Source organism: Anopheles aquasalis, chromosome 2 (assembly GCF_943734665.1).
Source record: "Anopheles aquasalis chromosome 2, idAnoAquaMG_Q_19, whole genome shotgun sequence".
Taxonomy (NCBI): domain Eukaryota; kingdom Metazoa; phylum Arthropoda; class Insecta; order Diptera; family Culicidae; genus Anopheles; species Anopheles aquasalis.
Window position 1 is genome coordinate 46,070,001 of NC_064877.1, and position 15,000 is coordinate 46,085,000.

At 48.6% G+C, this 15,000-nt stretch overlaps 1 protein-coding gene across 3 annotated transcripts in view; it reads right to left on the reverse strand.

The window, feature by feature from the left end:
• LOC126581429 (cadherin-87A) overlaps positions 1 to 15,000 on the reverse strand; it is a 126,033-nt gene that overhangs the window by 69,604 nt on the left and 41,429 nt on the right. For all 3 annotated transcript variants that reach the window (XM_050245084.1, XM_050245082.1, XM_050245083.1), the window contains one exon: positions 5,633 to 5,657. The gene's annotated coding sequence lies outside the window, so the exon portion shown is untranslated. The remainder of the gene's footprint in view (positions 1 to 5,632; positions 5,658 to 15,000) is intronic.

Here is a 15,000-nt window from a genome sequence, read left to right on the forward strand (position 1 = left end):
GTACTGACTGCGGTGGTGGGTTGGTAAGCATCCAAAACTACTCTCCTCGTTCCCTCTCGCACTCTCTCTCACTCTCTCCTGTCGATGTGCGAGCAAAGGGAGTGCCACAATGAATCGATGGACGTTTGAATCGAGGAGCGAAAAGATCGAATCGCAATCTATTGGAGCTGCACCACGGTACAGCAGCCGCGAAGCAATAGCGAGGAGAGGGCACAGGAGAGAGAGAGAGAGGACAGGATAATTGATATGTATCGAAGAGCAACGTCGATGCTGCTGGGTCGAACTCGACCTCTAAGCTCATCTCCAGCGAGGCTTGGCCCATGGTAGAGCATGTAAAGTGCCTCAAACCACCGCTCAGTCGCCCTCTCCACCATCCGTAAGATGATGCCGCCATGATTCCGATCGCTGCCGCTCCATTCGCTTGCTAATGAGATTTTCCTACATTTTACGCGCGCCACGAAGCTTTTGCGAAACTAACTCTGCACGGTTACAGGATCCGAAAGAATCCCGCTCACAGCCGAAGCAGAGAGCAGGAATGGCGCGAGTGCTTTAGAGCCCGGATCCGGTCGTGTGGCAATCAAATGTAACGGCCGGTGGCCCGCTTGGAAAATCAGAACAGATGACATGGAACCGTCGAGCGTGTCTAGTATCTCGTCTAGTGGTACGATACGTGCCGTGTACTGGCAAACTGGGATCTTTTCTCTCCTTCTTCTTGCTGCCAATCGAACTTGCCGCTCATCGGTGGATTTTCCCTCGATCGAACTCGGTATCGGGACGAGATCGAAATTAAGTGGATAGCGGAGAAAAATACCTTAATTTATTTCGACTCTCTCTCTGCGTCTCTCTTTTTCGAGTCTCTTTTCAGGACAGGCGTAGTTCACGTGTGTGATTCTCGGTATGGCCGCGCTGACCATCGGTTGGAAGATGCTTATCAGGCGCTCATCAATAACACTCGGGAAGAGAATGGACGGTTATATCGATAGTTACTGGGCACCAAACGGAAACTAATGGTAGGCCATTCCACCATTTCGCGTAGACACGAGCCATCGTTTCGTAATGCTATTCACTTAAATTGTTCCGAGAAGTCAACGGTTTCGTTTCTGTTGCTAGAAGCTGCACATACTTGAGTTCTGGTTTTATGCTGTACCTCGTGTAAACCAACTTAGAATCAACATGAGACCACGATACATCCATGGTTCAATCTCCACAAAAAAACTGAGCGTAACAGAAAGAAGAGAAGCATCGCAATTTCGCGGAACAACAGCAGCAGTCAGCGAGGCAGAGCAACAGAAGTTTTAAAATCCTCCAATAAGCACCAGCTCTCGGTAAACGAGCGCGCCCGTTGAATCGCGGCCACCCCCCCCCCCCCCCCCATTCCGGAAAGAGACTTTGGAATAAAGCCATCGAGCCATCGAGCGGGTGCCATCTTCGGGTGTGTGCTGTGCCGGGAGAAGTGCCAGAAGCAATTCTCATCATTTACAGCCCAACGCAGAGTGGATGGTGCGCGCCATCGGGGCTAAAGGTGGCTTAGCGCGCCTTTCCGCCTTCGCCCGTGACCGTGAAAGGCATCCAATGGGTGGCTACCACCCCCACCACCACAGCCACCGGAGCCACATTCAATATTCACTAATCCACCCGCACCCCAGTGTGAAGATTATCGGATTACGAATTATGCTCTTTCATATTCCGCCCAGTTGTCGTCGTCGTCGTCTTGGGGCGACGATTGTACTAGACCGAGCCCGCTGTTTTCTGATAGAATTTTGTCCTGTTCTAAGCCCTGACCGGCGCCAGCCTGCTTCTTGCCACGGGGGCCTTTCGGTAGGCCTTTCCGGTGCGCGGACGTCTGGGAAACGCAAATCATAAGCTCCCGCGTGGTGCTCCCGTGGTTTTGGTGTCTTCTTCGTGTACGCGCGCTCGGGCGCACGCCCGCTAAGAAGATTTCAATGAAATATTTATCCATCCCCGACAGCATCCTTATCGTCTTTGGCCGCCGCCTAAAGCCGTGCTGCGACACACCCGCAACAGCAGCAGCAGCTTTGGAATTGATGCGCTCTGCGTTGTCTGCCAGCCAGCCGTTGTCCTTGACTGGCTCTTGGTTTTCGCTTTATTTTCCTATTCCCCTATCCTCAGCCAACCAGCGTGGCAACGGGAGCGAAAAATTAATGCTAAAGAGCCCCTCTGCCGCACCAACAGGGGCAGAAGTAGACGGAAGCAACAGTGCGGTTGCAAGGGGGCCGCAAGACGAAGTGGCCTACGTCCGGTTCGTGTCATGGGGAAGCAGATCAGACGGTGGCCGGAACCGGGAGCAACTTGGCGTACACAAGAAAGCTCCACAGAACCGTTTTCGGTGGAATAAACAGTGGAAACGTGAGAATCGTTGTTCGCTCTCTCGCATCGCCCGTTGTTTGCCTTCAGTGACGTTTGGGGCCGCCATTTGGAACGCGGTACCGTGGCATCGTGGTTCCGATTTAAAGCCAGCCAAAGATTAGCCTTCTTCCTATCCGCCATCGTTCTGAAACAAGGACTCGAAACGAAGGATTTTCGAGTGAGCATGGAATCAAGGAGCGACGTCTGGGTGGGCCTTCAAGCGACCTTAGTCTTCGTTTCGTGCCCGATGTTTAGCAACAGCGCGAGTCGAGAACGACCGACAATTGAAGCAGCAGGCAAAGCCGACACTCTTCCCATCCACATTGACGGTGCTGTTGTTGGTGGCTTAGCCGTCCCTGTCTCGGGCAGGTACGTTGACGGTGGTTCGGTTCTGGCTGTCCTTACGTGGTAGAGTTTAGCCGCCATTGTTCCACCGGGATTTGCAGAGGGAGGAGGGTAACGAACCGTCGTGGGCGAGTGAAGAGCGGCTCTTACTTTTGAATATCTGATTTTTTGGACAGCAAACAGGAGGACAGAATTAGGCAGCAAGCATTATAATGCCAACAACAGCAGCAGTACCCTGCGCTCGGTGCGAAGATACGGATCCGGCAGTGGCAGTGGCAGCGGCAGCGACAGCTTCAGGCTTCTTCTTCTTTAGCTGCTTTGATAAGGGTTACACGTTCCCTCGTTCCTGTTGCGACGGTACTACGCCGGCAGCAAAGTGTCTTCGGACTTTTGGACAACACTGCACGGGCTGGACAGGTACAAGGTTCCAGAAAAGCCAGATGATAAATGACAAAGGCAGCCGAGTGGAGAGATATAACTCCGGGGGCTTTTGCTTCGTACGTTTCGTACGTCAGAAGGTGCTGCTCGAGTGTACTGTTTGAAGGTTGGCGAAAAAGCGAACCCAAGCGCAGCGGAAGCACATCTCATTGAATAATGATGCTCCAGTAAGGCACATTTTATTCGCCTTACACTGAGATTAGCTTGATACGGGGCAATTTGTTTTGGTAGAAGCCTATGGAACTGTACGGGACGTTCCAGACGATTGTTCATCTTACTAGCTAAAGCTATTTGCCAAAAGTTTATTGCCGTCGAATGAAGTGACTATAGGATTAATGTTGCAGAACCTTTGCGCTTGTCGATTGAGAAATGTCGAAAGAGGGGCTTTGGATTACAGAAAGGAATTAATATTTTGCTTGTTATCAGTAACTTTCTTTTCTAATGTTATTTTTATGACAATGACCTTCTAGATAATGAAATATGTTCTCTATTCATTATATTGCTTTGATATTTTCAACTAGACATTTGAATCATAATTTCGTTAGTTTACATCTTGAACAACGAAAACCAACATCCAAAAACATTTTTCCATTGAATAAGAAATAGCTTAAATCACGTAATGAAATTCCCATGATCTTTTCAATGAAAAAATGAATCCAAGAAGATTTTACTTATTAACACAAAATATTAACTTTCTGTCTACATCAGCCAATCATCGTCAAAATTGATGGGAAGTATTTGCTGACGATGTGATTGAAATGAACCATAGAAACATATTTCATCTCAATTATTTAAATATTGAAATGCAATGAAATGTACACATTGCTGGAAATTTGAACGATTTGTACTTTTCGATTAAATCATAAATTCCACTCATAACGGATATCGCTTTCATATGCTCTCGGAATGCACTTCAATTCCGAGAAAATAATGTTACAAATCGAAACAACATGTGGGTTTCCCACAGGAGTTCACATTTCTGGTCGTCGCATTATGCTTTCTCATCGCATCTCACTCGAGTCAAAACGAGCAGAAATGCAGCAGAAATTAAACATCGATGATGGTGAAACCCGAACGACACCCGTACCACCCGAAAATGTTCACATTCTCTGCCACTGTTGGACCGACTGAACAAGGACTTTAAGCTTTCATGAGAACGCTGCTAACGAGCAAGCTTCCAGGGACTATCGGTACAGCGTTATGTCTTCGAGTATTAACTTTGCCACTTTGGTGGTCGTATAACTATGGTTTTTACCCAACAATACCACAAAAGTACCCTTGCCTAGCACTCGAGAGTTGCTGCTGCTGGCGCTGCATACAAAATGTACAAAAGGAAACGAAACTGGATGCTAATTCCCGGCAAATTCGGGAGCTCGTCAAGTTTCGGTCTGAGCCATCACCGACTCCACGCCACTATCACGTCGCAATGGCAAATGCTCTCACCTCTTCTCGCTTCTTCGGCTAATGATTCGGTCCCGGGACGCATAGAGCTTCGGACGTGACATCACAGATTAGCAGCGACAAGATCGGCAACTTTCCTAGCTGAAGGATAGCGTTCCGCCGGAGCAGCGAATTCAGTGTACCTCTTTTATTACGTGTCACTTTGTGGCGGTCGCATGTATGGCGTAAGATACATCCCCATAAAACGGATGTCCCTGGCTAGAGCGAGGGTTTTTGACGCTCTCGCAAGTACGGCAAATGAACTCGTTCCTTTACTCGTTCTGCTGTACGTTCTGCACGGCATTAATTGAGAGACGCTCGCTTGCGTCTGAATGCGACTGGCGGTAGAACAGATGAGCCACATCCTCGTGGAAGAAGGCAAGCGGACTTAATCTGCAAGGTAGCTTCTTTTCGTACTAGTTAGCAAGCAGAATGTTCGATGTTTTGGGACGATAGATGCCGGGTGTGCGGTTCCCAGGAATATATATCCCGAACATAGTTCATACGTATACGGTGACTGCCGAATGCATCCGACTAACCTCGAGCTAATTTATTCCACCTTACGATCGATACGTTTTTGTCGAATAGCGACCCGATATGTACCGGCGGCCCGGTTCTACAAGATTAGTTTATCTGTGGTCTCTCCCCCCCCCCCATCCGCCCACAAAAAAGGAAAGCGGCAAACGTGAACCGTGAGCATTTGCTTGTTTCAAGTCATAAAACTCCAATTTCACTTCTCTGAGGCAGGCAGTTGGTTGGATTACCGAAAGGGTAACCCATTAATGCTACATGCATGCCGAGTGTGTCTATGCAGCTAACTGGCTGGCCACCAACGTTCTACGTAGCCATTTCGGGCAATTGGAACCAGGGCACATACGCTACGCCCGTACACTCATCATTTTCGGTTCCGTCTGCAGCTTCCCAACGGAACGACGATTCCCTTTCCCGAAACCGAAACCCATCGGGATTCGATTAGTCGCTGTAGCTTGGGTCATTAAGGCAACGGCGTGCCCGCCATGGTCCGGAGCTCGGTCGTACTTACAAACAGGAAACTCGTTGCGGTGTGCCTGAAATTGAAAGACAAAGAGAAAAACAAGAAATCCGATTAGAATCAGGACTGCGGAGTGTGGTTTCAACAACCGTGGAAGGAAGTTTCGTTCCGTACGGTCGTTCTGGGTTTCGCTACCCCGTTTCGCAGTTAAATCAAGAATGAAATACGCTGCCAGTCTTTTGGGAGGGATGATGTTCTATAATATTCAGATTTCAAATAAGTAAATGCCTGCAAAGAAGCTGTACAGCGCCATAACGCGACACATGACATCATGCGCGACTAACATGACAAATCGTGAATAATTAAAGAAGCCAAACGTGTATGGACGAAAAAAAAAGAATATGGCTTCTTACACTCAACTCCAAAACCAGTGCACAGCCTGCACTGGCATTATGAGCTCTTCAGTTCATGTGGAAGTTTGCACTTTTGCAGATTACCTTACACGGACACGGACGGCCCACGGCTCCACGAGTGGCACTTCCGGCTGTTTGCTCATTCGCAGGCAGACAAATACATTACTTGAAAGCTTTCTCGACTTTTCCTTCACCCTCGGCGTACTCACGCTCCAGGACATTTGAAGCCATTTTGAAGCGTTGCCCCACTTCACGTTGGCTGCTGCTGCTGCTGCTGCTGCATTCGCTTCCGAGAATCATACGGCAAGCTGACACACCCGGCAAGAAGCTCGGCTGGCAGTGCATTAAATATTAATTCCTGCCTCTGCTCGGCCCGGAAAGTGACGGAATACCAGCTCATGATGGCCGCACGGAGTGACGCGTGGCACTACACTACTCTCAGCCAATTTTCACTCTTGCCGTCTTGCCACGAAGTGATGAAGGGAAATGGGAAGGCCAAGAGGGATGCCTTCAACGCTGGGCCGCTTGTGCCTGAACACCGAAGCTAATGCAGCCGTAAAGTTGATCTTGCTCGTAACCTTTTTTCTCGTCTGCTAACACGAGGCTACCAATTTTCTCTCGATCTCGAGCTCGAGCTCGTCTATCTGACTCCCGGTTCGGGCTATTCTTTGGTGACTTTGATGGAAACAACCTCCTGCTACTGCGGGCCAGGGACAAGAAGAGAGAGAGATCGTTGCTGTAACCTCGCCACAGCACGGAGCCTGCTGGGAAACGCAGCTCGATTTGCGTCGGGGGCTTACATTTACGATGATGATTCATATTTAATGTTTAATAAACGGAAACTTATCCCCAAGACAGTATGGCTCGTACCGACGCGCCGCACACCGCAAACAAGGACCTCCTCGGGGCATGTAAAGTTTCCTGCCACAGAATGACAGAGAGTCCTCGTGCTGCTGTCTCCATTTCATCTCCATTGACTTCCCTCTTGCTCTCTCTCGTACTATCTCTACACAGGTTCACGGAAGAAGCGAACTCAGCAGTTATTCATAAGCTCTCGTGGCATTTCGATTGTCATTGCGACATCCGATCGGAGCACTCGGAGAGGTCCAGGCTCCTCAGGCAACGCTTTAAACAATCTGCCAACGCAAGTGCACTGATCATCGGTTAATGATGACGCTCCGAAATGCTCGGTGGGATTCCATCGTAATAAGAGAGCCGGAACGTCCGCTGATGTGGCATTTGCCATGGTCCATCCCCTTCCATCAACAGGTCCACCGACGCTGGACCGGACCAAATGAGCAATCGTACCGAATAGGTTGTATCACACTTCCGCGCCGCAGCACTGGACTCACTAGGGAGCGGTACGCTTCTGGCCACAATTTGTTTTCCATGTTTTGGTCGAGGACTTTTTTTCCGCTCTCAGTTGTTTCCGGTTCCGCCGTCCCGCACTGGCTTACCCATGGAGTGGATGAAAATCCATCCGAAAACTAAGTTGCAATTTTGTTTTCTGATTTCCCGCGAGATATTACGCGAGTGGGCGAAGGCGAAACTCGGCAACCTGCCGCCAGGAATGCTAGATTCCAGTGCACACCAATGAGCCCTCTACTGCCAGTCACTGCTGTTTGTGGAAATGCTCTGTGTCTATGCTCTGCTGCGCCGGAACATTTGCAGAACATAACGAAGCACTGCTCGCACAACGAGCCTTGTTAGGGGATCAGATTTGCGCAAAAGGCCTCGCTTTGCAGTAAAAACATTTGATTGTACTCTTCTAACCTTTACGAAGCCACAAAACCGACGTCATCGGCATATTTCTTATCAAAGATTGGTAGAAAACTGAGAAAATCGTTTCGTAAATGATTTAAGAAGTGACAAAAGTCATCAAAACAATGGCTAATGTTGATGGCTGGAACCGTCATTAGGAAACCGAACACGGCCCACAGCCAAATCGTCTGGGCAAGCTGCTGGCCAATGGGAAGATAGTTAATTGCTGTTTTGCTGAATTTATGTTGCGAACCGGTTTCCTCATCTCATCTGCTGAGAGAGAGAGAGAAAGAGAGAGACAGAGAGCGAGCGAGTGGGTTGATAAATCGCCATCGGCAGTTAGAACCCCAACCAGCCCCAAACAGCACCCGTGCGCTGTCGCTTTCTATCGCTGCGGAGGAAAATTATTTTCCCTCATTAACTTGAAATCAAATTTCGAACCCCGCAAGACCGGATGCGACAAAATAGGGGACCGAAGGGCCGGGCCTTCGGTTATCTCGACCTTCGAACGGACATGCCCAACTCATCGAGTGGTCACATCCGCCCAGAACGCCGGCACTCACACCATTGACGGCCCCAATGACGCCATTTTTCATTCTCGTTTCGTAAAACGTCATAAACACGGTCCCCGTCCGGACGCAACAAGAACGAACGAACGAACGTCTGTTGGGTCCGGAGTTTTCCGTTTAGTGGGAAGGCGCCTGTTACTTTCAACAATCGCCGCGATGCCAACATTTGAGCGTCCAGGCAAGGGACACCCTTTTTGGGGAGGAGGGTGGGGTGTGTTGGACGGAACCGGCACACACACCTGCCTATCACCAAATTCCTCCAGGTGGCACCATAAAAACTTCCCAATTTTCTTGTTTAATTAAGGTTGGCTATTCAAAGGCGTTTCGCCATTCTGGCCATTTGTTGAGTGACTTTCCTCTTGCCTCTCCATTTCTTCGCTCTCTCTCTCCCTCTCTCTCCCTATCTCTTTGTCTTGTTTGGTCCGTCCATCAAGCTCAATCAGTCCACGGGCACGGTCCACGGTTTAGCAACCGTCACCTTTCCTGGACCTTGGCGTCCTTTCCCTCAACTCCCACGGCTCGGCTGCCGATGACGGCATGGCAACAGCGGCTTAACCTTCGGCACGTGCACCACCAGAGTTTCCGTTGGCCCATTCTGCGTTCTGCGTACCTTAAGCACCTGCCGGGAGTGAGAAGGCCATCAGGCACATCCACCGGGCACCGGAGCCACAGCGCCAGCGCCAGCAGCAGAAGATCTGCGATCCCCATCGAGCATCGAGCGGCAACGCAGTTACAATTTTTAATGAGTGTCATTTCCCTCGTCTCAAAATCAGATAATTAATTTCTCCGCTCTACACACCGGTGTGGGTGTGCTCGGTGCCTCTTGTCCCGCTTGGGTGGAGGGTCACCAATGCCAGGACACGTCCACTGAAAGCACACCAAATACTCCGGAAAGGCAAAACACGCACCCGATTCTCTCTCCCTCTCTTCGGTGATGGTTATTACCTCAAACCGACAACGTGGTTCTATTCGTCCGCAACGCCGGGGACACCGAAAACCACTAGAGCGCGTAGAGAGCCACTTCTTTCACAATGGTACCGCGTGGGCACCTTACGGATTCTGCACTCCATCCGTGCTTTTCTTCTTCTTATGAGGATGATGATGATGATGATGATGAGCTCTTTACATACCATCCTACGCCATGCATTTCCTGACCCCACATCCCGACCGACTGGGATTTCACTGAGAGTGTGCTCTATATTTTGTTTCTTCGTTTTTTTTTTAACTAATGATAAACACTCACAGACACACCAACGTGCGGGCATTATGCTGAGCATAGTGTTGCTGCGGAATGTTGCGGCTCAGTGACTGTCACTGTCATCACATGCCACACTGTTTTGAGGTGATGTCCTTAGGACATCAAGTAGCTTTAGAAGAGTGTCATTAACCGTAGCATGGTGCCTTTGCCTTTCGTAGGCCAGAAGGCAGAAATGTTACCCGCCGAGGGGAGTGAAGACACTCCGGACCAAGATGACATTTGGTTGACAGTGGACCCGTTCCCGTAGTTCCACACCTGCCACAAGGTGTGATTCGATGGAGTTTGCGTGGAAATGGTGGGCTCATTATAAGGAGATACACTCGGGGTACATTGGGACCGGGAACTCGGATGTCACCTAACAGCTGCGACACTCTAGTGGAGAAGATTCCTTTGAGCGAATGCTGCTACCATCCGCACGTCAGTATGGAAACGTGTGCAGAAAACATAATTAGCGTTATGTCTATTTATTGTAGATTAATTAGAGCATGACAAGAAGACTCTTTTCGATGGGCGCACATGTACGAGTGGAGAGATGGAATTGAAAAGCTACACTCGACTGTTGGCTACCTTAGAATTTTATGCTGAATGCTCATCTGAGAGCTTAGTGTAAGAAGTGTGAACAAGATGTCTGTTTATTTGAATGCCAAGAAAGTTGAATGCAGTAGTAAAGAGGTTAATTAGAGCACCTGGAGGCCTTTTTGTGTAAAGAAATCAAATTACGTATTTTTCATGCTGTCCCATATTCTCTACAGTTGGAATATCACAACAGTGAACAGTATTGCGTTCTGTAGTAATGATTTGTGATTTGAAAACTTCTTCTTTTCAGAAAAAAATCAACAAAAATAAGCAAACAAAAATCTGGCTCTAAATGCTTTAGAAATAACAAACCTGAGGCATACAAGTGAAGCCTCGGCTACACTTTTGCTCTTATCACTTACAACACGACTGTATGTTTAGTTGAATGAATGTCAACACAAATTATTTAAATATTTCTTGTATTTTTATGCTTTCCTGCTAGTCTAATGGTAGACCCAAAGAGCAATGTTGCCTAGTGGCCTAATCGTTGTTATTAAAATTCGTAACTCCTACGATCAAAGTTTGACCACAGCTCAAGTGTCTCCGGACTAATAGGGACAATAGACCCCGTTAATTGATCTAAATAACCTGTCTAAAGGAAGCAACAAAGGAACCTTCCATCAAGCATCGCCTGCCTGTCACAGCTCGGTTCGTATGCAAGGACACTTTCTTCGTCACAGCACGATCGTTGATCCCGATGGAACTTCCTCACTGCTCAACCTCTCGAGAACTCGCTCCCTTGTTATGCAGCACCGGTTCCGGTATGTTCCGAGGTGTAGGATCAGCGGGACTACTTTGGTAGACTACTCCAACACCAGACTCACTCCAACATCCGTGTGTGCTCCACTCTAGTGTGCCGATGACAGGAAACGGGGCTTCAAAGTTCCTTCCAGGCGTGGCAACCCCGCTTCCCTCGACCCACTTCGCATGTTTGTGAAGTGTGCGCTCTCCAAAGGCCAGAGTAGCAGTTACCTACTGCGAGCCAGGTGCCGCAGGGAAAAGTTTCAAACCTACCAGCGAAACTTGTAGCAAACCCACCGTTCACCTTTCGGTTCCAGTTTAACGCTCCCGGCGCATAATCTTCCGACCATGGCGAACGCCGGTCTCCCGGTTCTGGTGCGAAAGTTAGTTGTGTTGCTGTTGTGCCACTTGTGTGGTATTCCGGTTGTGGTTCCACATCTCCCACCAACTGGTAGCAGTAGTAGTAGTAGTAGTAGTAGTGGTAGTGGTGACATGTACCTCACCGGAAGGCGTATTCCTTTGGCCGCAGATCGGGTGGGCAGTAAGATGATAATTGAATTGTAATTGAGTTTTGCTATCCACCAACCAACTGGCCACCAAGCCGGGCCGAGCCGGGCCGTGCCGAGCTGGTTAAAAAAACTTTTATCTCATCCGGTCATCCGGCCAGTCCCACTCCAGACCAACCGACCAACAGACACCACTACAGCGAAACACGAAACGAACCGGGTGCCAGCAGTGTCTGGGTCCTTTCTCACGTCGGCCGGCCGGAAGCCGGTCTGCACGAGCCGTGAAACAGCACGGTCGCGGTGCGCAGGTGTTGCTGGCCACTTGGTTTTGCCCACTTGGTCGGGCACAAGACCGCTTCTGTATCCACCTCATCTGCACCGTTGGCATCCACAACACATTTAGGAAATGGGAGGGAAAATTTATTACCCTGATTAAACGGTACCGGTGACTAGGTACGTGATCGGAAAGCCGAACCACGTCAGGTGTGAAAGATACCCTGTACTCCAACCGAAGACAACCGCGGGGGCGGCGGAGTAAAGTTTCATTTCATTAACCGTTCCAGTGGCATGAGACGTGTAGTGACCCTTCGTGTAGTGGTGCCTTCCTTTCGAAGTGCTACACATTCGCACATAATTACATTTATTTGAATTAAATGATCCTGACTTCTGACTGGCTCCACCGCCCGGATAGAACTCCACGGGCAAAGACCACAACACGCAGAGAGCAGGAGAGGATGGTGAAATGATGCCGGATAATGTTATACGAACATTATACTTGTGTTGAACTGTTACAGCATCCATTTCCCTGTACAATGAACTCTTCTGCAAACACACCACACTGCACCACAGACATACACAAAATTGATGGCCGGCCATGGGATGCGAGAAGCGAGAAGCTTCATCAATCACATTACACAGTGCAAAATGTGATTTATCATTGTGCATATAAAGAGCGGAATCCCCATTTTATGACAGCGCATAATTAGCGTATTTGCTCTCTCTCTCTCTCTCTCTCTCTCTCTCTCTCTCTCTCTCTCTCTCTCTCTCTCTCTTCGGGGGTAGTATAGTTGATCGATCGGTCGGTTATGTACACTACACACTCACTCACTCACCCCACACCACAACCGAAGAACAGGAGATAATAACTCATCGCCATCGTTTCTGCCGGAAAGGAGCAAGAAAATGCAACAAACCACCGCTGCACATTACCGCATTTCTGTGTGCCGCCTGTGATGAAGGAATGGAATGCTTCCAAGATGGATGCACCAAGGACCCAGCGCACAATCCAGAGCATTCATCCATCCAGGGTGCTTGGTGCTTGGCGTCATCGACATTGGCAAAGATAAATAATGCATGAACTGCACGGATCATATTTAACCTTTCAAGGGGTGGGGGGGCAATAATCGCTGGGAGCTGCGCTGGAGAACTTTGTTTGAACTTTGTCTTGGTGCACTCGTCTTTACGGTTGCGACAAGTTGAAACCAAGGCACGGCAGATCGTTGCGGTTGTCTGCCATTGCGATACTAAAGCAGCTCGCTCGCTCCGTTGTTGGTTCTAAGGGGAATATTTCATAATGAAAAGCGTTTCTTAATGAAAGTTGTGCTAATATGCGTTTCATTAGAATTACCTCCAGTCAATGCATAGTCAATGTGCCATTTTGAGAGAAGTACAAAATGAATTCATATTCTAAAAGTCTGTAATCTGTATACTGCCTTCATCCCAATATAGGAAAGAGCAAGGAATCAGATTTCTTTGTACTCAACCATTTAATTCCTAACCGAGAACGACGAGTAAGTGAACCGGATAAACAGAGCATTGAACGGAACTGTGGTTTTTGGGACCTTCCATTTCCAGTTCCTTCACAAATGCTGCCCAACGAAATGATTGAACCGCTCAAGATAATATCTCTGGGGGGGATCTACTGTAAATGGTTGCGGTGGTAGCGATGAAAATTATCCTCCTGGCCACACAAAACCGAGCGAGCGTAAACGCTGGGCAACCCACATCAACATCTGGTCGATGGCCGGTTCCAATCTGATAGCGTCCCCGACTCGCAGCGGCCGATGGAAAAACGATAAGAAAAAGAAAGGGGATGACAAACTTGGCGGAGGGGAGGGGGACGCAATCCACTTCCCGGTATCAAGTGCTTCCCTGGGAAGTCCTTTGAGAGGGTCACACTCTCGGTTCAGGATAGTTCGCCTGTTCGCCGGGAACAACAGCACCAGAGCCAGTTGATGTCGAGGGAAATTGCCAAACCATTCTTGGAACCAGGAGTATGTGTACGTGCACGCTTGTGTGTGCGCTGGAGTGCTGCAGTGTTTCGCTAAAGGTATGCTCACGTCGGGGTCGTTTGCCGCCTCGGTAGTACTCGGCACGACAGCACAGAAATCCCACTTTTGGTCATCTTCCGAACCACAGCAATCCCCCTAAGAAGCATTATCTACTTCAATATCCTACGTGGTCGAGCTTCTTTGAGGCTACTCGAGCGTGTCTGTGTTTACAATTGTCACAGTGTTGCTTCACTGTGTGTGCGAGCGGGCGCCCGAACAAGAGGTAGACGTGTCCTTCTTCTCTCTTGATGGTGGGGGCCGTTGGGGATGTCCAACAATTTCGGGTGGACCACAAGAAAAAGAGACCGAGAGCTAAGTCGCAGCTACTTTCTATTGTCGAGGGATGTCGAGAGGTTTTTGTGGGATCCCTTTTAGGTCTTTGCTTAAGTAGCCCCCTTCTCCTACTGTCCCTTGACCAATGTTTTGGTTTTGATGGAAGGTGGCCCCCTGGAAGAGAAAGGTCTCTTCTCTCAGACCAGATCAGATTTGATCAGAGGAACTTTTCGAACAAAGAGCTTATGAAACTCTCCCTTCAAAAGTGTCATTCTGTGTAAAGGGTTCAGCATTAGTAAATGGTGTTGATGGTGATGTTAATTGGTATTTAACGGCTATGGCATGCAAAAGCCTAAGTTAAAATGTTAAGCAATATTGTTGTTTTATCGACATAAATATTAGATCGAGTTTATCTAAAAGAAGTAGAAAGATTTGAAATAACAGTAGCTTTCAGGGTGAACTTAGGATTAAACTAAAACTTCCTACGATTCAATATAGGATTCAATGGTTGTAACAGCGTGCAGGCGGGAGAATGAAAATCAACTGAAAATGAAATAATCCATGACCCAATTCGAAGGGTGCAAACAAACAATAATAAACAAAACCGCACATCAATACTCTCTAACCGTAACCACCGACACCCAACTGAACCGTAGCACCTGACCGTGCCGCAAAAAAGCCGACTAGCTGCTGCTGCTGCTACTTCATGATGCATGATGGGACCTGTGAGCACGGCACGGCTAGTGGTGCCGGTCCTGGTCCAGTGGAGCGTACCACTGAAATGTGACAAACCCAGAAGCCAGCGCTGGTGACCATTCAGGGTGTGGAGCGGTGGAAAAAAAACCCGGTGCAAAAGCAACTGAACATGAAAGTAGAGTACCAACTATTGAATATCAACTAAATGAAAAGCGTGTGCAAAAGATCGTGTATCGGTAGTTTTGTTATCCTATTTTTAACCAACTAAAATAAACTAATAACCGTAGCACACACGA